Below are 24,266 nucleotides of genomic sequence, written 5' to 3'. Positions count from 1 at the left end.
AAGAAAATACTGAAATGCTGAGAAAACAGCTCCCTTCCTGGTATTTGAATAACCAGGATCTACACCAGCTGATTCCATCTCAGTTAACAACTACATAGAAAACGAGTAAACTCTTAAAACTAGTAAACCGAAAGAACTCTTCTATGGCATCAATCACCAGGTACCACAGGCCCAGGACTGAGAAAACAGGGAACTAGTGCTACCATTATCTTGGTGTGCTTCTGGGCTACTTAAAGCAGCAGGACAATGAGGACCTCAAAAAAAGATAAAAATGACATCCTTTTCCCACTATATCCTATAAAACTATGCCCCCCTCAAAACCCCCCACACATATAATATTTTTAGTAAATAGCATATGTTTACATTTTTGTACTCTGATGTTTTGAAATGTATAAAAACTGTAAATCCTTGAAACAAAAATAACACGTATCGTGAACTTTATTCTTCAGTTTCTGTTTTTCAAGTTCTCCAACACTAACCTAAGGAGTTCAAGACAATGAATCTGCTCGCAGTTAAAACCAGTCTTCCTATGGACAATCTCTCTAAGTGCCCAAGAGTTAAGTGTTAAATTTTACTATGCAAGAAGACTTGCTACATACTCGGCAAAGCTGTCTCACGTAATGAGTCAAAGCACAGAAAATACAAGTTTTTTATTTATTTATTTTTTGCTTTTTAGGCTGTGCCTGCAGCATACGAAAGTTCCCAGGTTAGGGATCGAACTAGAGCTGCAGCTGACGGCCTATGCCAGCCACAACAATGACAAATCCGAGCCACATCTGCAACCTACACCACAGCTCACGGCCATGCCAGATCCTTAACTCACTGAGCAAGGACAGGGATCGAACCTGTATCCCCATGGATACTAGTCAGGTTCATAACCCGATAAGCCACGACAGGAACTCCCAGAAAAAAACAAGTTTTTTTTTTTTTTAAGAACCAATTCTCAAGCCTGAGATTATATTTTTAGAAGGACTATTCAAAATACCCACTGATAGAAAAAGATTTTTCAATCGCCCTAGAACAGTTCAACCTCTGAAATGAGACACTAAACGGTATTAACAAAAACGTGAATAGGTACATCTGAAGACATGTCTTTTCAAAGTTACTTTAAGAAAGCTTAGAGATAGTTCTTTGTTCAGTGACATCACTTAAGATGCCATTTAATCAAGTATCTTCTATACAGTAATAGAAACATATACTACTGTCTTGGGGCAAGATATTACAGTACCATGACAAGAAGACAAATGAACAGTCTCTATTTTCCTATGATGAAATTCACAATCTAAAAGGATATCCATTTCATCTGCAGCAAAGGCTGGGGGAGGGCCAGGCAGAAAATACAAGTCCATAGATAGGCTGGAGAAAGGTTTGGTATTACATGTTTCAGAAACACTTTATACTTCCCAATATTAAGAACAAATCATAGTTCTTGTAAGCAGTTTTTGATACGGCAGATCTGACCAATTATAACACTATATCATAACAGGGTGCTACTTGAGGATTCCAAGAGCACTCTGCAGGGAGGAGGGGGCACACACTTGCGCAGCATGCAGAAGTTCCCAGGCCAGGGATCAAACCCTTGCTATAGCAGTAACCAGAGCCACAGCAGTGACAATGCCAGATCCTTAACCCGCAAAGCCACCAGGGAACTCCTGAGAGTACTTTTGAGATTAACAAAGAGGTGGCAGGCAAAGAAGCTGTTTTTTGGTATGGTAGTAGGAAAAGTATGAAAACATTATGAATCAAGTGAAAAAACCACAGCCTAGTCAGCCTCATGTGTGTTATCAAGACCATGACTTATATGAGGGTCTCGGTAAGAAGGCTAGTAGCATAAAATTCTTCCTATGACTCAATTTTACCCAACACTTTCCAGAACTGATAGGGAACCAAGAAAAGAGCCACCTCTTTGGTCTTCAGGTTTTTAAATTCTTATAGGTAAAATTTAAAAATAGAAGGTAAAAGAGAAAACAACAACAACAACAAAACAAGATAAAAGAACCCAGTAATTATATTTTAATGCTACAAGAAAGAGTTCTTTGGGGGGCTTGCTTTTTCTTTTCTTTTTTTTTGGGGGGGGAGCCCCTTCGGTCATGACATGCACAAGTTACCAGGCCAGGGAGCAAACCTATGTCAAAGCTGTAACCAGAGCCAAAGCAGTGATAATGTCGAACTCTTAATCTACTGAGCTACTAGGGAACTCTAAGAACGAAACTGTTTAATCTCAGTACATACATGGATTTTTTTGAACACTATATCCTATCTTTTTAATTCCTTTTTCTTAGTCTCTAGCACTATGCTGAACAAAGCAACTTGGGGATGAGTGGGGAATAGGAGAAATGGGGAGATGTAGATCAAAGACTACACACTTCCGGTTATTAGATAAGTAAGTTACAAGATCTAATGTACAGCATGGTGACTGCGGTTAATAATACCGCATTATTTATTTGAAACTTGCTAAGCCAGTAGCTAAGCAAGAAGATCTTAAAATGTTACCACTACAAAAAAGAAATACTAATTATGGAGTTCCCATCATGACTCAGCAGTAAGGAACCCAACTAATATCCAAGAAATACCAATTACAGGACATGATGGAGGAGTTAGCAAACATTATGGTGATAAACACTTTGCAATATCTAAGTATCAAAGCAACACTGTATAAACTTACACAATGTTATATGTCAATTATATCTCCATACAGTTGGGGTAAAAAAGAAAAGATACAAATAAAAAAGACAAGACAGGATCCTGGCACAGGAGAAATGAATGTGACTAGGAACCATAAGGTTGCGTGTTTGACCTCTGGCCTCACTCAGCAGGTTAAGGATCCTACGTTGCTGTGGCTGTGGTGTAGGCCAGTGGTTTCAGCTATGATTGGACCCCTAGCCTGGGAACCTCCATATGCCGCAAGTGCGGCCCTAAAAAGACCAAAAAAAAAAAAAAAAGATAAAGACAATGTCCAAGAAAATAGCTACACTTCTTCTCAAAACAATCACATTATTTTATTTTTCATGGCTGCACTCGTGGCATATAGAAATTCCTGGGCCAAGGAATGAATCCAAGACACAGCTGCAGCAATGCCAGATCCTTTAACTCGCCGCACTGGACTGGGGACTGAACCGGAGCCTCTGCAGCAACCTGAACTGCTGCAGTCTGATTCTTAACCCACTGCACCATAGCAGGAACTCCAAAACAAACATATTTTCAGATTTTACATCCAACAAGCCTTCCCCTTATCCTCCACTCTTCTTCCTTATTGACTGACCAAAAAAAATCCTCAGAAAAAATTTCTTTCAATTAACATTTGGAAGAAAATATTAACTTAATTATTACCTAACCATTAGAATAGCTTTTTGTGTGTGTGTGTGTGTGTGTGTCTTTTTGCTATTTCTTGGGCCACTCCCGTGGCATATGGAGGTTCCCAGGCTAGGGGGTCGAATCGGAGCTGTAGCTGCCGGCCTACGCCAGAGCCACAGCAATGCGGGATCCAAGCCACGTCTGCGAGCTACACCACAGCTCACGGCAACACCGGATGGTTAACCCACTGAGCAAGGGCAGGGACTGAACCCGCAACCTCATGGTTCCTAGTCGGATTCGTTAACCACTGCACCACGACGGGAACTCCTAGAATAGTTTTTAATGAATCCAAAGAAGCAAAATTCTACTACAGAATTAAATTTATAATATATGACCTTATCCAAGAAGTAAATATGTTACTAAAACAATGCTTACTACAATTTCCCCTGCAGTAAATAATCTCCAAAGATGGGGGCCAAGAAGCGCTCCCTCCCTGTGAGAACATTCCTCTTCTATCAAGAAGTAGCTGATTTCCTTTTCCCTTGAATCCCAGCTGGTCTTGTGTGCCTCTTGCTTGACCAAAAAAAAAATTATGCAAACATAACACTGTGTCAAGTTACAAGTCTAGCATTTAAGAGGCTTGACAGCTTTTCTTCCTGCTCTCAGAGCTCTAAGCCACCACATAGCAGGTGCAGGCTATCTTGCTGGAAAGGCCATCTGAGGGGCAGAAGCACACATTCCAGTCAATAGTCAGCATCAAGGTCCCAGGTCTGTGAGAGAGGTCTTCTTGGACCTTCTAACCCTGATGCCAGCTGAATACAGCCATAGAATTAACCCTGCTGATAACACATGAAACAAAACCAAGTCAACCTGCAGAATCCCAAGGGAAAAAAAATGTTGCTTTAAGTTTTGGGTTGTTTGTTATGTAGCAAAGCTAACTTATAATACCCCTAAGTAGTGTTTAAATAGAATTGGACTTAATAACAGAGCCTTCCAACAATTATAACTGTAGCAGTTTTTCAGCAAAATAACAAATGTCTAATTCTACAAAACACTAAAAAAATAAAAACAAACACACAAAAAAATCCCCCCTCAAACTATCCTGTTACTGAAAGCTACCGGCCCAAGAGAAATATTTTTAATATTTAAATTTAAATATTTTAATATTTAATATTTTTAGTATTTTAAAATACCATTGGAAGTTCCCTTGTGGTTAAGGATCAGGGGTTGCCGCAGCTGTGGCACAGGTTGCAACTGAGGCACCATGGAACTTCCACATGCCCAGGTGTGGCCAAAAAAAAAAAAAAAAAAAATACTATTAAGGGAGGAAGATCATGATAAAAGTATTTTATTTCAGGTGATCAACATCTCTTCAGATTTGACATCCTGGTATATTGCCCAGGGTCCTTAAAACACCAAATGATACTTAATCTTAGCAGGTATAAATATTTACCTAAAACCTCAAATGAAGTAAATAATAGGCTAGCCGCTTTAGCTAAATTTAAAGATAGCAGCTATTTTTTTTTCCTTTTTCGGCCACCCCCACAGCACATGAAAGTTCCTGGGCCAGGGACTGAATCTGAGCTGGAGCTGTGACCTATACCACAGATGCAGCAAGGCCGGATCCTTAACCCCCAGGCTGGGATGGAACCGGTGCCTACACAGAGACAAGCCAGATCATTAAAACCACTATGCCACAGTGGGAACTCCAATGGCAGCCATTTTTAAAGGTTACATATTAATCTGAGAGAAAATCATGAATTATTTTTATTCTTTTTAATTTTTTTTATGGCCACACCTGCAGCATATGGAAGTTTTCAGGCTAGGAATAAAATGCCAGCTGCAGCTGCAACCTATGCCACAGCTGTGGCAATGCAGGGTCCTTAACCCACTGCACTACAGTGGGAACTCATGAGCTATTTTTAAAATAAGTAAATTCCAATACTTTTTTTTGGTCTTTTTAGCGCTGCACCTGCCTCATATGGAAGTTCAGGCTAGGGGTCAAATCAGAGCTGCAGCTGCCAGTCTACACCACAGCCACAGCAATGTGGAATCCAAGTCTAATCTGTAACCTACACCACAGCTCACGGCAACACCAGAGCCTTAACCCACTGAGTAAGGCCAGGGATTGAACCGGAGTCATCATGGATACTAGTAGGGTTTCTCACCACTGTCCATGATGGGAACTCCATCTTTTTTTTTCCCCCAATACTATTTTTTTTGGTCTTTTTGTCTTTTTAGGGCTGCACCTAGTAAAAAAAAAAAAAAATTTTTTTAATAAAGTGCTAGTTCTTTTATAATTCCTACAAATATAAATTCTGGTATAATGCAACAATAGCATGTGTTTAGAAACATATATAGGAAGAACCACTGAAAGTACCTCAAATTTCCAGGCAAAGCGACAGAATGAACATACAACTTTTACTCTCCCTCAAAGTCCTATTAAAATATGACTGTAGCTCCAACTTGACCCCTAGCCAAGGATCTTCCACCTGCTGCAGGTGTAGCCCTAAAAAGAGAAAAAAATTCTATGAAATTAAGAATCAACAGATTTTTTTCAAGACTTAAACTCCTAAATACAAATAACGGGAGAGGAGACAACAGTGACAAAACTTCTGGAAGGTAAAAAGCAGATTGATAAGTGACAGTGACTTAGCAGTCCCAACAAGGTGAATCTTAATTCATGAGAAAAACTTTAGAAGGAACCAAATTTACAAAGGCTCAGAAATTGATGGCACAAGCAATTCCTGGAAGTAGAACTAAAAACAGGACTGCTTACAAATCTTTTTAAGTAGATGAGTATATAATCAGTAAGATCTAGAGATTGTGGACACTAAACAGGACATGAGACCAGTCTTATTCAACAAAAAAAGAAATCTTGACATATAGCACTGGGAACATCTAGTCACTTACAATGGAGCAGGATGGAGGATAACGTGAGAAAAACAATGTGTATATATGTATGTATGTGTGACTGGGTTACTGTGCTGCACGGTATAAAACTGACAGAAAACACTGTAAACCAGCTATAATGGAAAAAATAAAAATCATTTTAAAAAATAAAAATAAAATGAAAACAAAAGTGTAAGACAAAAGGATACCTATATATTATCAAAGACTTAAAAGACATCAACCAAATGCAATTAGTTGACTATACAATACTGATTCAAACAATTCAAATGTAAAAAAGAATAAAACCTCACTTGAAAGAAAAAAATTTAACTGGATATCAAGAAATTAATGTTCATATTTTTAGATGTGATAACTGTATTACTGCGTTGTATGCGTGACTTTTAAAAAAGTCCTTATGTCAGGGTTTCTCAATTTGGGTTAGAATAATTATTCATTTTGAGGGGCTGTCCCATGCACAGTAGGATGTTCATTAGCTCCCTAGCCTCTACCTACCAGATGCCAGTAGTACCTAGTAGCCTCCCAGCTGTGACAACTAAAACTGATTACAGTGCCAAATTTCATCCAGTGGTCAAAACTGCCCCTACTGAGAACCACTGCATTACCTCTCAGTAATATATCCTGACTTATTTAGAGATAAATGATACGACATTTGGAAGTGGCTTCAAAATAATGTGGAAGTAGTTGAGAATAAACACAATGGGTGATGGGGCACATGGAAATGTGTTACAGATTACTCAATGTCTGGATATGCTGAACATATCCACTTAAGTTTATTGGATATCTCTTTTGTATACTTTTATATAACATGTTATATTCATAATAATGAAAAATTTTAAAGAAAAGTTAACTAGAAATGCTCAAATCCTGTAGTTGGGTGTCTAAAAACTTTGCCAAACAATCTAGCAATACTTTACAAAAATAAACAGGTTCACGCTCTATAGCCAATTTTACTGACTGTAGAGAAATTCTTCTATGCACCAAGAGACATCTATACAGATACTGATGCTTCAGTATCTGTAGCAGCAAAACTTGGAAATGTCTGTTATGGGGGGAATAAATTTTAAAATATGTATTGGCATATCTGTGCTCATTGAAAATTCATGTTACTTAAAATGTATATACATTTCCATTACATACATGCAAAAAAAATTTTTTTAATGAAAGCTGTCAATGCTTTTGTATATTTTAAAAATATGATTGGCATATAGTTGACTTACAATGTTGTGTTATTTTCAGGTGTACAGCAAAGTGAATCAGTTATACATACATATATCCACTACATCTACATAAATTCTAACAACATCCAAAACATCATTACATGTTGTTTGGGCGTACAAATCTTAAAACTAATAAAGATAAAAACCTTAAAACTAGAGTTCCCATTGTGGCTCAGCAGTAAGGAACCCTACAAGTATCCATAAAGATGAGAGTTCAATCCCTGGCCCTGCTCAGTGAGTTAAGGATCTGGCATTGCCATCAGCTGTGGTGTACGTTGCAGATGAGGCTCGGATCTGGTGCTGCTGTGGCTGTGGCTTTCAAGAGGCAAGATAAAGATCAAAACAAACTGAAGAAAAAAAATAGGAGAAAACAAAGATCATGAAAGAAGAAAACATCAAAACAGAAAACTGAATATGCTTAGTCGAGAGAATGAATATCCTTAAGGCTAAGAGGTTATTGCTTCTATGAAACAAGAGCGAAATCCTCAAAACAAACAAGCAAGCAAACCTTTTGGGAATAAGGAAATCTTTCAAAAAGTAAATAAAAAACAAAGATGGAGGGAGTTCCTGTTGTGGTTCAGCGGAGACGAATCTGACAGCATCCATGAGGACCCAGGTTTAATCCCTGGCCTCAATCAGGAGGTTAAGGATCCAGCATTGCCGTGAGCTGTGGTGTAGGCCACAGACATGGCTTGGATCCAGTGTTAGTGTAGCTGTGGTGTAGGCCAGCATCTGTAGCTCTGGTTTGATCCCTACCCTGGGAACCTCCATATATTGTGGGTACGGCCCTAAAAAAAAAAAAAAAAAAATGAGTAGAATAAAATAAAATAAAATTCCCGTTGTGGCTCAATAGGCTACAAACCCAACTAGTATGCCTAAGGACGAAGCTCTGATCCCTGGCCTTGCTCAGTGGGTTAAAGAGCTGAGTTGTGGTGTAGGTTGCAGATGCGGCCGGGATCCTGTGTTGCTATGGCAAAGGCCAGGCAGCTGCAGCTCCTAGCCTGGGAACTTCCAGATGCCACAAGTGTGACCCTAAAGCTAAAATTCACACGGGAATGCAAGGGATTCAAAAAGCCAAAACAATTTTGGAAAAGAACAAAGCTGGAGGATTCATACTTATTGATTTCAAACTTAATACAAAGCTACAGTATTCAGGACAGCATGGTACTGGCTTAAGAACAGACATACATAACAATGGAACAGAACTGAGAATCCAGAAATAAACCCATACATCTATGGCCAGTTGGTTTTTGACACTGCTGCCAATAAATAAATGTGGAAAAGAATAGTCTTTTCGGAGTTCCCATTGTGGCACAGTGGAAACGAATCTGATTAGGAACCATGAGGTTGCAGGTTCGACCCGTGGCTCACTCAATGGGTTAAGGATCCAGCATTATCAAGAGCTGTGGTGTAGGTCACAGACGCAGTCCGGATCTGGTGCTGCTGTGGCTCTGGCACAGGCCTGCAGCTGTAGCTCCGATTAGACTCCTAGCCTGGGAACCTCCATATGCCATGGGTGTGGCCCTAAAAAGCAAAAAAAAAAAAAAAGAATAGTCTTTTCAACAAATGGTGCTAGAACAACTAGATAGTCACATGCAAAAGATGAACTCAGTAAGCCACCTCATAATATATACAAAAATCAACTTGTAAAATGGTATGTCACTGTGAAAAACAGTATGGCAGTTCCTCAAAAATTCAAAATAACCATATGATCCAGCAATTCTACTTCTAGATATACACCCAAAATAACTGAAAGCAGGATCTTGAAAACATACACTCATGCTGACTGCAGAATTATTCACAATAACTAACACATGTAAACAATCCACGTGTCCAACAGCAGATGAAAGGACACATATAAAGGAAGAGTAAATAGACTTAAAAAGGAAGGAAATTCTGACAACCATGGATGAACCCTGAGGATAATGTGCTAAGTGAAATAAATCGGTCACAAAAAGATAAATATTGTACAATTCCACTTACATGAGTAACCTAGTCAAAATCAGAGAAAGTACAAAGGTGGGTGCTAAAGGCTAGTGAGAAAGATGAGAAGTCACTGTTTAATGTGTATAGACTTTCAGGGGTTTGTTTTTTTGTTTTTGGCCATGGCCATGGTATGCACAAGTTCCTGGGCCAGGATTCAAATCTACACCAGAGCAGTGAAAACACCAGATCCTTAACCTGCTGAGCCACCAGGGAACTCCTAGACTTTCAGCTTTGAAAAATGAAAAGAGTTCTGTAGATGGACAGTACCAATAGCTGCCTAACAATATGCATGTACTTAATACCACTGAACTGTATATTTTAAAATGGCAAAAATGGTAAAAAATTTTTATGAATTTTAAAGTAAAAATTGGAAAAAACAGACCAAAGATCTAAATGTAAGAGTTAAAATTATAAAACTCAGAGTTCCTCTTGTGGCTCAGCAGAAACAAACCCAACTAGTATCCATGAGGATGCAGGTTTGATCCCTGGCCTCAATGGGTTAAGGATCCAGCACTGCTTCGGGCTGTGGTGTAAGTCACAGACACACCTCAGATCTGGTGTCACGAAGGCTGTGGTGTAGGCCAGCAGCTGTGGCTCCAAGTCAACCCCTACACTGGGAATTTCCATATGCTGCACCTGCAGCCCTAAAGAAAAAAAAAAAATGTAAAATTCTTAGAAGAAAACGTAAGTGTAAATCTTCATATCCTTGGATCAGCAATAGTTTTTTTGATATGATACCAAATACATAAGCAACAAAAGAAAAACTGGGTAAACAGGACTTTATCAAATTTAAAATTTTAGTACATCCTGGAGTTCCCGTCGTGGCGCAGTGGTTAACGAATCCGACTAGGAACCATGAGGTTGCGGGTTCGGTCCCTGCCCTTGCTCAGTGGGTTAACGATCCGGCGTTGCCGTGAGCTGTGGTGTAGGTTGCAGACGCGGCTCGGATCCCGCGTTGCTGTGGCTCTGGCGTAGGCCGGTGGCTACAGCTCCGATTCAACCCCTAGCCTGGGAACCTCCATATGCTGCGGGAGCAGCCCAAGAAATAGCAACAACAACAACAAAACAACAACAAAAAAGACAAAAAAAAATAAAAATAAAAATTAAAAAAAAAAAAAATTTAGTACATCCATGAAGTGAAAAGGCAAACTTACAAAAGGGAAGAAAAATTTTGGAAATCACATTGTCTGTTAAAAATTAAGTATCCAAATATAAAAGAATTCTTACAGCTCAACAATAAAAACACAACCCAATTTGAAAACGGGCAAAGGATATATATACTACAAAGAGAATATGTAGAGAAAGCCAATGTATCACATGAAGAGATGTTCAACATCATTTAGACCTTAGAGAAATGCAAATCACAACACTATGACGTATCATTTGACACCTACTAGGAAAGCTATAATAAAATAACAAGCATTGGTGAGTATCAGAAATTGCTGGTAGGAATACAAAATAGTACAGCCAGTTTGGAACAGTCTGGCAGTTCTCAAAAAGTTAAACAGAACTACCACATGTTCCAGCAATTCCACTCCTATGAAAACATATAGTTCCTATTGTGGCACAGCGGAAACAAATCTGACTAGTGTCCATGAAGATGTGGGTTCGATCCCTGGTCTAGCTCAGTGGGCAGGGGTGCCATGGGCTGCAGTATAGATCGCAGATGCGGCTCGGATCCTGTGTTGCTGTGGCTGTGACCTAGGCCAGCAGCTGTGGCTCCGATTTGACTCCTAGACCCCTAGCCTGGGAACGTCTATGTGCCTCATGTGTGGCCCTAAAAAGCAAAAAAAAAAAAAAAAAAAAGAAAAAAAAATGCTCATAGCAGTATTATTCTTAACAATTAAAAACAGAAATGACCCAAATACCCATCAACTGATGAAGGGAAAAAGAAAATGTGATTTATTCATACAATGGAATATTATTCAGCTATAAAAAGGAATTAAAGAGTTCAACCAGATCTGAGATGCATCTGCAACCTACACCACAGCTCACAGCAATGCTGGATCCTTAACCCACTGAGTGAGGCCAGGGATTGAACCCACAACCTCATGGTTCCTAGTTGGATTCATTTCCACTACGCCAAGACAGGAACTCCATATGTTTCCATTTATATGAAATATCCAGAGTAAGCAAATCCACATAGACAGATTCAACAAGACCAACTGACCGTCAAGTAAAATAAATGAAAACTGATCCACACCACCAAACATCATGAGATTTCACAACACTGGGAACAAAGAAAACCATAAGCTTCCAGAAGAGGAATTGGTCACATACACAGGATCAGGAATTAGAACAGTTTCTGACTTAAGAGCAATGTTGGAAGCTAGAAGACAATGAAAATACCATGAAAGTAAAAAGACTGCCACAATGGTGGTCCTACCTCAGATCTGATATTAGAAAAACCCTGTTCATGATCCAAATGCCAATTCACTGCTGGCTTCAAGTTGTTCCTCAAAGTCTGAACTATCTTCTTAACCTTGTATTAATGTGGCATATGACCTTATACAATTTAATTTCCATAACGAGCTACAGGTTCAACAACAGAGGTTACATACACCAAAAAAATTACCGCATAAGCATGTTTTGGGATTGCTACTCTAAATTAAAACAGATTTTTTATTTATTAGAGATTTTCATTAGACAAATCTCTAATGACAAAAAAAAAGGGTATAACTATTTCTCTTTCAAAAGAAATTCAAACTGGGGGGGAGGACACACCCTCAGCATGTGGAAGTTCCTGGGCCAGAGATTGAACCCAAACCGCAACTGCAACCTGTGCCACAGCTGTAGCAACACCAGATCTTTAAGCTGTTATGCCACAGGGCAAGTTCCCTAAATTTTTGTTTTAAACCAATTTAATCAGTGTTTTATTTATTAGATTGTTTGTTTACTGGCTGCACCCACTGCATGTGGAAGTTTCTGGGCCAGGAATCAAACCCGCGCCACAGCAGAAACCTGAGCCATAGCAGTGACAACACCGTATCCTTAACCTGCTGAGCACCCAGGGAACTCCCAATCAGTGTTTTAAACATGTGGTAAATGTATTCAAATCAACTTTGAAATGGATATAAACATCATAGCAATTCACAACTTTTTTTTTGTCTTCTTGCCTTTTCTAGAGCCACTTCCTGCGGCATATGGAGGTTCCCAGGCTAGGGGTCAAATCAGAGATGTAGCCGCCAGCCTATGCCAGAGACACAGCAACTCAGGATCTAAGCCACAACTTTTTTTTAATAATGATTTTTATTTTTTCCATTATAGCTGGTTTACAGTGTTCTGTCCATTTTCTACTGTACAGCATGGTGACCCAGTCACACATACATGTATACATTCTTTTGTCTCACATTATCGTGCTCCCTTATAAATGACTAGACATAGTTCCCAGTGCTATACAGCAGGATCTCATTGCTTATCTATTCCAAAGGCAATAGTTTGCATCTATTCACCCCAAATTCCCAATCCATCCCACTCCCTCTCCTTCCCCCTTGCAATTCACAATTTTAAAAAGAGCTCATGGAGTTCCTGCTATGGCACAGTGGGTAAAAGATCTGGAATTGTTCCTGTAGCAGTGCAGGTTCAACACCCAATCTGGTGCAGTGGGTTAAGGACCCAGTGTTGCTATAGCTGTGGCAAAGGTTGCAACTATGGCTTGGATTCAATCCCTGGCCCAAGAACTTACATATTCCTTTTCCCTTTTTTGGGGGGTGGCCAAAAAAAGGGAAAAGGATTATCAATACTAAAAGGAAAAAATATAGGGTGGACCCTATGGTACCAGATTGGAATAAGGTACCAGTATGAAGTCATAGTTTCTGATATACAGATATAAAAATAAATATGGAAATGTCTATGTGTGTACTTATTTACATATACACATATTCCTTAGCTATATCCACTGATTATACTGAGAAAGCCTCGAAACAGTAAGATTACAAAAGCCGATGAGCATATCTAGCATCCATATCTTGGTTTCTAAATATTATACACCACTAAAAAGAACAAGGGATCCATGAAGTTCCCTGGTGGTGCAGCAAGTTAAGGATCTGGCACTGTCACTACTGAGGCTCAGGTCACAGCTATGGCGTGGGCTTGATCCCTGGACCCAGAACTTTCTCAAGTTGTGAGATGACAAAAACAAACAAAACAACAAGAACAAGGGAAAGCAGAACAAAAAGCACAAAACATCTTTTTGTGCCAAAACTTAAAGAAGTACTCATCTTTAAGTACTTCTTAAAGTACTTAAGATGGGGGGGTGGTCCCATCATGGCGCAGCAGAAACGAAGCCGACTAGGAACCATGAGATTGCAGGTTCAATCCCTGGCCTCACTCAGTGGGTTAAGGATCCAGCATTGCTGTGAGCTGTGGTGTAGGTCGCAGACAAGGCTTGGATCTGGTGCTGCTGCGGCTGTGGTATGGGCCGGCAGCTGTAGCTCCAATTAGACCCCTAGCCTGGGAACCTTTAAGGCAGATGCGGCCCTAAAAAGCAAAAACAAACAAACAAAAAAAGGCAAACTGGGGGACAATGTATTAAAATAAACTGTTATAATCCACATGAATAAAATATGAAATCATGAGTTCAAACAAAAAAAATTTTTTAATAAGTTAAAAATTTTGAGTAATAGGGAAGTTCCCATTGTGGCTCAACAGTTACAAACCCGACTAGAATCCATGAGGCCTTGGGTTCAACCTCTGGTCTTGTTCAGTGGGTTAAGGATCTGGGATTGCCATGAGCTGTGGTGCAGGTCACAGACACAACTACGATCTGGTGCTGCTGTGGCTGTGGCTGTGGCTGTGGCATAGGCTGGCAGCTGCAGCTCCAATTCAACCCCTAGCCTGAGAACTTACATATGCCACAAGTGCGGTCCTAAAAAGCAAAAAATTAAAAAATTAAAATAACTTTTTTTGAGTAACAGTGTAGTACCCAGACCCCAACTTGGTTCCTAATGATCCCTGACTCCTAGTATTCACACCCTGTGTGGTCCTCTCTCCCACACTGTACCAGGGGTAGTCTATGAGGCCAACACAAATATGGTGAAAGTGATGGTACTGTGCTTCTGAGATTAGATTATAAAAGATACTATGGGCTTTCATTTGGTTGCTCTTCCTCCCTCAGATCACTCTGAGAGAAGCCAGTTGCTATGTCTTAGGCACACTCAGGCAGCCCTATGGAGAAATCCATGTGGGGAGGAAATGAGCCCCTCAGTCCAACAACCCACAGGAACTGAGATTTGCCAACAACCACAAGAGGAACCTTGGAAAGGAGGGAGCTGGGAAGGAGATCCTCTAGCTTTTAAAGAACTGCAACCCCCAGCAACAGCATGGCTCCAACCTCAAAAAAGACCCTGAGCCAGAACCACATAGCTCTAAGCCATTCTTAGTTTCCAGATATTCAGAAACTGTGATATTAAGTGTTTATTGTTTTAAGCAGCTAAGTTTTAGGGTATTTTTTATGCAGCAATAAATAGATAATACAAACAAGATAAGTGTATCTATTCAAAATGCATCCCAACAAATTATTTATTCATTATAAAGGAAAAAGTAATATTACAGATGGTATTAAACCCTGGTAGACATCACCTTAATCAAGTAATAGAAGTGAAAATTCTCAGTAATGGGTCAAAGTGAAATTGCTTACCACCTGACAGGATGGAATGAAAAGAATCCAACTAAAACCACACACCACTTGATAGGCTGCAGAGAGGGACAGAGCATTGCTTCTGTGACAGTCCTACCAAAGACGCATGACCTAAATCTCATCACAAGGAAATATGAGAAGAACAGAAATTGAGGGACATTCTGCAAAATAACTAAACTCTAACCTTTAAAAGTGTCAAGGTCATAATCAACCATACTTTAATTTTTTTTAAAAAGGGTCAAGGTCATGAAACAAAGATTAAGGAATTAAAGACTAAAGATAGATAGCTAAATGCAAAAATGGACTGGATCCCTTCCTATAAAGGACATTATTGAAACAAATAACAAAACTTGAATTGGGTCTGAGGATTAGATGGCAGTAATATCGCAATGGAAATTTCCTAATTTTGATGGTTATATTGCGATTATGTGGCAGAATGCCCATGCTTTAAGAAATACACATTAAAGTATTTGGGGCTGGTGAGTCATCATGTTGGCACCTTAGTCTGAAAGATGTTCTAGGTATTGTATTTGCAACTTTCCTGTAGGTTTGGGATTGTTTCAAAATTTTAGAAAGTTAAAAACAAAATCAAAAAAGCCCAAAAGCAATTACAGCAGTCTCTTTATTAGAATTTGGGGATTAGATGGTATGTTGGATTGAACGGCCCCCAAAATGATAAGTGGCACATATTAATTCCTGGGACTTAAAAATGTTACCTTATTTGGAAAAAAGGCCTTTGTAAATGTAATTAAGCACCTTGAGGTAAGATCATTCTGGATTACCTGAGTGGGCCCTAAACAGAGTATCAAGTGTCCTTACAAGAGATTAAAAAGATGCAGGAGTTCCCGTTGTGGCTCAGTGGTTAACAAATTCAATTAGGAACCATGAGATTGCGGGATGGATCCCTGACCTGGCTCAGTGGGTTAAGGATTCAGCGTTGCTGTGAGCTGTGGTGTAGGTCGCAGTAGTAGCTCGGATCCCGCGTTGCTGTGGCTGTGGCGAAGGCCGGCGGCTACAGCTCCAATTACACCCCTAGCCTGGGAAGCTCCATGTGCCTATCTAGGGTGCAGCCCTAGAAAAGACAAAAAAAAAGCAAAAATAAATAAATTACTAAAAAGAAGATGCACACAGAGAAGGTAGTGTGAAGATGAAAGCAGAGACTGAAGTGATGTGGCCACAAGCTAAGCAAGCCAAGGAATGCTAACAGCCACGAGGAGCTGGGAGAGGCAAGGAAGGATTTTAGCACAGAGCCTCCAGAGGGAGTGTGGTCCTGCTAGTATGCCTTTTGGCCTCTAGTACTGGGAGAAGAGATTTCTGTTGTTTTAAGCCACTTAGTTTTTGGTAATTCATTACAGCAGCACTATAAAACTAATATAGATTGTATAAATGAGAACATTTAGTCAAAAGACACTATTAGTATAGTATTATTTTAAGAAACATTTCTAAACTGGTATCACTGTGGTTTCTGTAAACTTTGGCTCTGATTTCAAATTTTTTATCTGAAATACACCCTTAAAAGTTGGCAGATTAGCAATGTGATCCTGCTGTGTAGCACCAGGAACTATGTCTAGTCACTTACGACAGAGCATGATAATGTGCAAAAATACAATGTGTACATGTATGTATAACTGGGTCACCATGCTGTACAGTAGGAAAAAAATTATATTGGGGAAATAACTATTAAAAATAAAAAATAAAAAAAAGTTAGCAAAGGAGTGGTATCACTTACAGAAGCATGATGCTCTGCAAGTGACAGGGGGATGTGCTCAGAGGACAGTAGTAAATATTTCTATTACAAGGTAACGTTAAGAGAATTGTTTTCACATCTAGGCTTAGAAAAATATGACATACATTGGAAACATTAAGATAACAATAGTCTGAAGTCTGTTGAAAAAATTTGGAATTCTATCCCTTTTTCCCTTGAGAACTAATATAAAACCTTACTTTCACAACATGAGGGTGTATTTTTTTTCTTTTTTGCTTGGGGTGGCAATGAAGTGAAATGTTAAAAAGACACAACACTGACACCTAAGATTTTAAGATTCTACCAATTCTATGGGTCAATATTACTGGGTAGTTAAGCCAGTAGTATTTAATGTTAAAAACTATCTTTTATATAGTCTACATATTTTTTCCACTCATCCCCTTCAGGCTTGCAGAGTGACACTATTCCCATTCTATAGGGATGAAAGCAAAGGCTAGGGAGATCCCATTGTGGATCAGTGGGTTAAGAGCAAACCCAGCAGGTTAAGAATGAACCCAACCAATAACCATGAGGAAGCGGGTTTGATCCCTGGCTTCACTCAGTGGTTTAAGGAGCCAGTGCTGCCACAAACCACGCCCTAAGTCGCAGATTCGGCTCAGATCTGGCCTTGCTAGGTATGGTTGTGCTGTAGGCTGGCTGCTGCAGCTCTGATTTGACCCCTAGCCCAGGAACTTCCATATGCCACAGGTGTGGTCCTAAAAAGACAAGGAAGGGAGGGAGGGAGGGAGGGAGCCAGCCGAGGCTAAAGAAAGTCAGTGAACTGACTTGCCTAAGTAGGCCTGTTGCTCCAAAGCCTATGACTTTTTCCCACCACCACTCGCTGCTGACATTCACTAAGTGCCTACAATGGCAAAAAACTGAATGCCTACAATGTGTCAGGTAATGAGAACACAACGAATAAGACAGGAACTTTGCCCAGAAGAGCTCAGTTCGGGGGGGGGGGGGGGGGACACCATCAATCATGTCTACATACTACAGTTCTACAGTGAACCCTACTGCCTGCATGCCCAGAGAAGCTGCTGGATCTCCAAAAATGAAAAAAGAATTCAGAAAAAGGGGGTGAGTTGAGAAGACATTCTCTGTATAAGGAAAAGCACAGGAGTTCCCGTCGTGGCGCAGTGGTTAACGAATCCGACTAGGAACCATGAGGTCGCGGGTTCGATCCCTGGCCTTGCTCAGTGGGTTAACGATCCGGCGTTGCCGTGAGCTGTGGTGTAGGTTGCAGACGCGGCTCGGATCCCACGTTGCTGTGGCTCTGGCGTAGGCCGGTGGCTACAGCTCCGATTCAACCCCTAGCGTGGGAACCTCCATATGCCGCGGGAGCAGCCCAAGAAATAGCAACAACAACAACAAAAAAAAAAAAAAAAAAAAAAAAAAAGGAAAAGCACAAAGACTAAAAGAAAATAATTCTGAGAAGGATCGATTAGAACTGTTTCAATTACAGTGGTATACCTCATGAGATGTTAGCATGTTATTATAGGAAAAAAGGTGGCAATATTTTTGTCCTAAATTTTATCTACTTTTCTTTTAGCATATGTTTTTAAGAAACACTACACATTTCCGCAAATTTACAGCAATATTTTTTTTGGCCACACTCATGGCTTGCAGAAGTTTCCAGGCAAAGGATTAAACCCATGCCACAGCAGTAACCAGAGCCATGGCAATGGTAATGCCAGATCCTTAACCCACTGAGCCACAAGGGAACTCCTTAAAACAATAACTTGCCTCAAGAAACTCATACACCACAAAGTAAATTATGTCTGTGTTCTGATGCACAAACAGCATTTCACCATAGATATTATCTATCTGACTTCAATGATCTAGCCTGTTTCTTATCATAATTCAATATGAGAAGTTACTTAATCAAAACCTACTGAATACTAAATATTTCTACTATCCTAATACATTTCCCATGGACTTATAGCTGGAATATGGAAGTTGGTTTTTTTTTTTTTTTTTGGCTTTTTAGGGCCGCACTCGCAGCACATGGAGGTTCCCAGGCTAGGGGTCTAATTAGAGCTACAGCTGCCAGTCTACACCACAGCCAGCCACAGCCAAGCCAGATCTGAGCCACGTCTGTGAGCTGCACCACAGCTCACGGCAACGCCCGATCCTTAACCCACTGAGCAAGGCCAGGGATCAAACCTGCAATCTCATGGCTCCTAGTCAGATTTGTTTCTGCTGCACCATGATGGGAACTCCCTGAAATATGGAAGTTTTAAATGAAATGCAGAGTCCTTTGATTCTTAAACCCCCCAAAAAACCAGATTATTTTAAAATAAACATAAATGAAGCATAGACTTTTTAAAAAATTGTGCTATTATTATTATTATTTTGCTTTTTAGGGCTGTACCCACGGCAGATGAAAGTTCCCAGGCTGGGGACTGAATCGGAGCTGCAGGTGCTGGCCTATGCCACAGCAAAATGGGACCCCAGCTGCATCTGTGACCTAAACCACAGTTCACAGCAACACTGGATGCTTAACCCACTGAGCGAGGCCAGGGATAGAACCCACATCCTCTTGGACGATAGTTGGATTCATTACCTCTAAGCCACAATGGGAACTCCAACTTTTTTTTTTAATTAGGTGATGTGCCTGTCCATGAGACAATTAATAATGTTGGCAGTACCCTAATTGCATTAATAATGCAAAACACGGTTTGTATTCTTTTGCAACAAGGCACCTTTTTGAAACAAATTTTGCCTTATACTGTAATGAAAACAATACAGAGTAACACATTTAATGCAGCACCTGATAAGGATCCTTTTTATTTTGTTAAAATACTATTCTTGCAGTTCCTGTCATGGCACATTGGAAACAAATCCAACCAGGAACCATGAGGTTGCGGGTTAGATCCCTGGCCTCACTCAGTGGGTTAAGGATCCGGTGTTGCCATGAGCTATGATGTAGGTCACAGACGTGGCTCGGATCTGGCATTGCTGTGGCTGTGGTATAGGCTGGCAGCTGTAGCTCCAATTGGACCCCTAGCCTGGGAACCTCCATAAGCCATGCGTGCGGCCCTAAAAAGATAAAAGACAAGGAAAAAAGATACTGTAAGTGTTTATTGCAAGATGACAATGAATAACATTTCCTCATAATTTACCTAATTTTGTGCTTGTGATATTATATTTTGATTATTTATGTTAATTAATTTACCTGGGGCCATTTCTGCCATCCTAGTGTGCATTATTTTATGACCTCTTGTTTGTATCCATCAATAATATTAGTTTGAAAAGTGGTTTTTTTTTTTTGCTTTTTAGGGCCGAACTCGCAGCATATGGAGGTTCCCAGGCTAGGGGCTAAGGGTCAAATCAGAGCTGTAGCCGCCGGCCTGTACAACGGCCACAGCAACACGGGATCGAAGCAGCATCTTCGACCTACACCACAGCTCACGCAATGCCGGATCCTTAACCCACTGAGCGAGGCCAGGGATCGAACCCACAACCTCATGGTTCCTAGTCAGATTTGTTAATCACTGAGCCACAATGGGAACTCCAAAAGTGTTCTAATGAAGTTAGGAAATACTGGATATGAGGGAGGAGATAGTCTGTCAGAAGCTAAGGGAAATTAGTAACAATCACATTAACTGTTTTAAAAGTTAAAAAAAAAAAACCTGAGTTATCCACAGAATATGGCAATTAAGTAATCACCAGTGACCTTACTGAACCGTCCCAGAACAGTGAATAGACTATTCTGCCAAGAATTTTGGCACTGAAATGCCAGAGATGGAAGAATAAAGAGGAAAAAATTAGTTCTAGTAGGGGAGGGGAGGTAAAGAGTTTTGGGGTTTTTTTTTTCCCTTTGGATGAGCAAAGTCTTATGTAAGTTTAGAAGCTGAGGGGAGTCACAGAACAGAATGGGAGAGCAGGAACAATTACTAGAGAGCAAGGACCTGGCAGAAAGAAAGAGGACGAAAAGCAAAAGTTAGCGTGACAAAGCACAGCTTCTCCAGAGACAAGGAGGAAGAGGAGCGATGACTAAAATATACTTGGAGCAATGGCTGGCTCCACAGTCCAGGCTGCATGCATCTGAATCCTGGCTCCTCCTATCGAAGCCATATAATCACAGGCAAGTTGGTTTACTTCTCCAAGTCTCCATTTGCCCATCTAACTTGGGGAGAACAGAATTCTTGAAGGGTTGTTCTGAAGATTCAGTCATTCTGACAAGCAGTGAGTACTCTAAAGATAGCAGCTGTGGGGTTCGGTTTTTCATTTTTGTTTTGAAAAGACTCAAAGGAAATTTGAAAGAACTCACACAGGATATTTCTATTTTCTCTACAGAATAGGTAATTGGGTCACCCACTGAGATTAAAAGAGTGTTTAAGGAGGTGGGACAGTGATTCTTAATCTTTTTGAGAGATTAAAAAACCCATATGACTCTGATGAAAGATATACAGAAGGAGAAACATCCAAAATGTGCATAGTTTTAAGAAAGTTGATAGAAACCTCTTCAACAATAAAAAGAGGTGTTGAGGAAAAGATCTTCTGATTCCAGGACACAATTTAAATACCCAATTGTTTGAACAAAAGAAAAAGATTCCACCCTCTGGATTTATTTACATACCTAACAAATACATGAAGGTACAGAACCTGCCAGAAAAGATACTGGGCAGTCAAGAAATCCAAGTCGTTTATCCAGCTCTATTAAGTCATATGGCCTTTTTAGACAGCAGCCCTGAGAGATGATGCAGTGCTAAAATTTTATGATTCTATACTTGAAATCTCACTTGACTGTGTAGACAAAAGAACACTTTATTTTCCTATGTCATAGTTTAACATGATTTTGAAGGTTAGCCTGGGAACCTAACCACCAAAATTTATTTCTACAGAAAAGTAAGTGCGCTCCTTCATTTCTGGGATGAGGCTGCAGAGGTTGTTGGCAGCATCAGGCATGAGTCAGGTATTCCTATCCTGGGAACTGCCTAGGATATTTTAGCATTCCTCTCTCTCTGGACTAAAATATCCAGAATTGGACTTTGTCAGTCAGCAGTACAATAATACACACTAGAAGACTTTAAAGAAAACCTAGATTTATTAAATTAATGACGGCTGTTTAAATTACATTTAAATAGTAACCTACGAAGTTCCCTTGTGGCACAAGTTCAATCCCAGGCCCAGGAACTTCCACATGCCACAGTGCAGCCAAAAAAAAAAAAAAATTTTTTTTTAGTAACCCAGAAGAGCCAAACGGAGTTTCCCAATTCAACGAACCCTTGCAAAGCAAAGAATCATTTTCTAAAGGAAAAAAAAAATCTTCCCAGAGATTTGAAGAAGCTTATCTTTTTTTTTTCTTCCGCTTTTTAGGGCCACACCCCTGGCATATAGAGGTTCCCAGGCTAGGGGTGGAATCAGAGCTACAGGTGCCGGCTGAGGCCACAGCCACAGCAACTCGGGATCCAAGCTGAGTCTGCAACCTACACCATTATTCACAGAAACACCAGATCCTTAACCCACTGTGCGAGGCCAGGGATCAAACCCACAACCTCATGGTTCCTACTCAGATTCATTTCCACTGTGCCACGACAGGAACTCCTAGTACAGTATTTTAAAGTAATCTTTTTAAAAAAATAGTTCTGTTAACAATGTTACAACTCCTTTCCCATACCCTTAAAAATCATCCTTTGGTAACTTCCAATCTAAGACATTAAAGAAAGGATGTAGTCTACAAAAAGAGGATTCATAACATGAAACAGATCGTAATGAAGGTAAATGTAAGATATAAACTTCTACCATGGGATCAATGCAGCTACTAAAATGGCTTTCTCTACGACCTAACCACACAAAAACTCACCAAAGAATTAGAAGTTTCCAAAAAACTACTTAATCATGCCCATCTACATAAAGCAATACCTTAAAACACTTAAAACAGAGAGGGTATGGTTTAAGTGATTTAATCCTTACACTGCTGTTTATTTGCTGAAACATTTAAAAGACAGAAGGTATGGCTTAAATGATTTAATCCTTACACTCCTGGTTATTTGCTGAACCTCAATCTTTTGTTATTTTTAATTCATGTATTAAACAGGCCTACCAATCTACCAAAAAAAGTGCAGCAGTGTCTTTGGTGTTGTTTTTAACTTGAATCGGCTGCCAAAAATCTGGATTTGTGACTTTCCAAAAAAAAAAAAAAAGAAGATCTGGCAACTTTGGGCACAGATCCTGGCAAGAGTAACATTTGGAGGGAGCTGAATAGCTGAATAACAGCTGCCCCCTTCTAACAGCACATGCAGTATCTAGGTCCCTCCAATTCTCCTTGCTCACTTTGGTTACCTGCCTGGTCTTTAGAGTCATCAGAGTTTGAAATACTTATTTTACTGGAAAATTAATTGATTGACTGGTCTTTTCAGGGGTCTTAAGAATCTATAATCACAGAAATACAATAAAGCAAGTGATGGTCCTAACACCAAAGCTATGTACACCAAACATGAACCGGAACTAGCAGGACACCATTAAAATGTACACGGCACTGTTATGGTTAAGAGCTTTTAGTATCCTAACTTTGCTCTGTCTTCGACTCCTCAAAGAATCATGATATTCGTTACTCTTCCTCAAAATAAAGAAATGAACCCTATATTTCAATATCCTGGCACTCTAAGAGCAACAAAAAGGCTCCTGCATCTGTATAACAAAAGTAAAGAAGAAAAACAGGAAGCAAAAAAGGTCTCTGATCAGTCAAATAGACCACAGTTCACAGAACACATGAAGCCCTCTTCACTCAGAGCCTACTGGATCTTATTTTAGACATAATTTTAATAAGCTCAGTGATCTGGTTTCCCTGCCCACAATAGATGAGAGGCAGCCAACTGTAAAAGGGCTGGGGGTGGTGCTGCTAGAGGCAGACACTCAAAGCATCAAAACCAAAGCTAAAGACCTATAATGTCAGCAGAAAACCTCAAAACTTAGTAGGCTGGGGCCATTTGGTGTAGATACAATCCCCAAAAGCCTCCATCCCTGCATAGAACTATAATGAATTTTCTATATACTCTGTTAAAACATAGCACAGCTGACCTTAAAGTACATATGAAAATAAAACCCATCAAAGCTTTTTCCAAAAAAGTCATGACATTTAGGAGTTCCCTTATGGCACAGCAGGTTAAGGATCTGGCATTGTCACTGCAGCGGCCTGCGTCACTATGCCCCAGGTTTGATCCCTAGCCTAGAAACGTCCACATGCTGTGGGCACAGCCCAACACCCGACCCCCATACAAAAAAAAAAAAGTCATGGCATTTAAAGGACAGTCAGATTCACAGAACACTACTTCTCTTGGTCAAAGATACTGAATTCTTAAAGATGCCACATTTCAAAAATATTTGTTCTTGGTAAAAATTTTATTAGAACCCAGATGCAGTAGTCCATGATATTTGAAGTGGAGGTAATTAAGCAGAACTATTTTTTCAGAGAATTCTACCTGGGAAGGTTCAAGGCCAAGACCAAGTATATAAGCCAAGTCTG

At 39.9% G+C, this 24,266-nt stretch overlaps 2 protein-coding genes and 1 long non-coding RNA gene across 4 annotated transcripts in view; 1 reads left to right on the top strand and 2 right to left on the bottom strand.

Moving 5' to 3' along the window:
- The window catches only part of PSD2 (pleckstrin and Sec7 domain containing 2), a 684,196-nt gene that overhangs the window by 234,021 nt on the left and 425,909 nt on the right, over positions 1-24,266 (bottom strand). The window lies entirely within an intron of this gene.
- Positions 1-24,266, bottom strand: part of UBE2D2 (ubiquitin conjugating enzyme E2 D2) — a 61,944-nt gene that overhangs the window by 34,998 nt on the left and 2,680 nt on the right. The window lies entirely within an intron of this gene.
- Positions 19,385-22,362, top strand: LOC146405776 (uncharacterized). Its single transcript, XR_014838882.1, has 2 exons — positions 19,385-19,655; positions 20,295-22,362. It is a non-coding gene; the product is annotated as an uncharacterized LOC146405776 (long non-coding RNA).

Source organism: Sus scrofa, chromosome 2 (genome assembly GCF_054392235.1).
Source record: "Sus scrofa isolate SSC_HxYL_T2T_F1_AM1 chromosome 2, Sscrofa_HxYL_maternal_Yorkshire_Landrace_v2.0, whole genome shotgun sequence".
NCBI lineage: Eukaryota > Metazoa > Chordata > Mammalia > Artiodactyla > Suidae > Sus > Sus scrofa.
Note: the sequence above shows the minus strand (reverse complement) of the source record. Positions and strands in the feature narration are given on the sequence as shown.